Below are 1,435 nucleotides of genomic sequence, written 5' to 3'. Positions count from 1 at the left end.
TGTGTCATTGTGTGTGTCTGTGTGTTTGTTATATCCGGGATGACTGGGGCAAGGGTGGAAAGGAAAGAGGGGGGGGGGATTAGAAGAGGGGACATTTCTTTTCTGTCGCTGTCAGACATGTTCCCCTTGAGTTCTAAGCTGGCAAAAACACAGCGATTCACCTGTCTTTTCATATCGTCCCTGTCGAGATTTTTGTTTTTTAAATAATGACGTTGAAATCACTCGAGAAGGATCGGCAGCTCGCAGATTAAAATAACAACAAAACAAATATTGAATGTCTTTGCTCCTGGTCTATCTCTCACTCACCGGCCGAGCGATCCGCGCCGATATCTGTGCCCGCATGGAAAGCCAATAGCACGACAGTATTTGTCCTGACAGGCCCAGATTTATTTCAAGTTGGACGTTTTTGTGTCAGTCGACAAAACCTTCCTCATTTCGCCGGCTTTTCAAGTGCAGGGGCCGTTGTCTAAACAAGAAGCTCCTTTATCAACTTGAGGCGCTTCCAATGTCTGTGTCAATGGGGCTGCCTGTTGGGACAATTTGGCTGTGCTGTTTTTTTTGGGGGGAGTCGGTGTGCTGGGCTAGCTGTAGCGAGATACCACGAGATCAAGTCGTGGGTACGGGGATCAGTTCTGGCGTTTCTTTGTCCAGTTGTCTGACAGATTGCCTGTCTTATACAGATTGTCTTTTTTTTGTAAGTGTTTTACGGCGCTCGCAACTGCATAAGGTCATATGAGCACACGGGACCCTCCAAACATTTTAAATTGGTAGGAAATTTTGAATTTTGCCCGGGTTGCAGCCGAAGCCTACTCTTGTCGATTTTAGACCGCCAATGGATCTTTAATGTGCGCAACTTTCCTACCAGAAGATAAGGAGTGTGGCTGAAAGACAGCAGTAAGAAGGAGCCAAGGAGTAGCAGAAGAAAGGCTGCAGAAAGAGTCAGGAGCCGAGAAGAGGGCCCAAAGGAGGTGAGGGGAGGGGGGCAGAAAGTGGAGACGAAAGCAGACGACAGAACATTGCTAGAGAGCAGGAAAGGAGGTGAAAAGAGACAATTTTAGAGAAGAAAATTTTTCGGTCGCTACCCGGATTCCAACCCGGGACCTTTGAATGAGAGGCGAACACCGTGACCTGTAGGCCACGAGAGCCGCCCATGGATTGTCTAACCCACTATCTCCCCACCCATCTGTCAGAGCCTACACGGAGGGATGAGGAATGTCATTGATACTGCTCGTGCTGAAATGTTGTCCACTGCAAAAAAAGAAAAAAAAAGAAGCAAAACAAACCCCGAAATGAAACACAAGTCCCCTAAACATAAAACAAGCAAACAAAGAGAAAAGAAGAACTCGCATAAAGCAGCGGAAGGACAAAGACGATTGATTGTGGTGCTGTCATTGTTTATGGGCGAGGCTAGAACTCCCGGGGTGATCGAATGTCC

Source organism: Aplysia californica, unplaced genomic scaffold (genome assembly GCF_000002075.1).
Source record: "Aplysia californica isolate F4 #8 unplaced genomic scaffold, AplCal3.0 scaffold01293, whole genome shotgun sequence".
Classification (NCBI taxonomy): Eukaryota; Metazoa; Mollusca; class Gastropoda; order Aplysiida; family Aplysiidae; genus Aplysia; species Aplysia californica.
Note: the sequence above shows the minus strand (reverse complement) of the source record.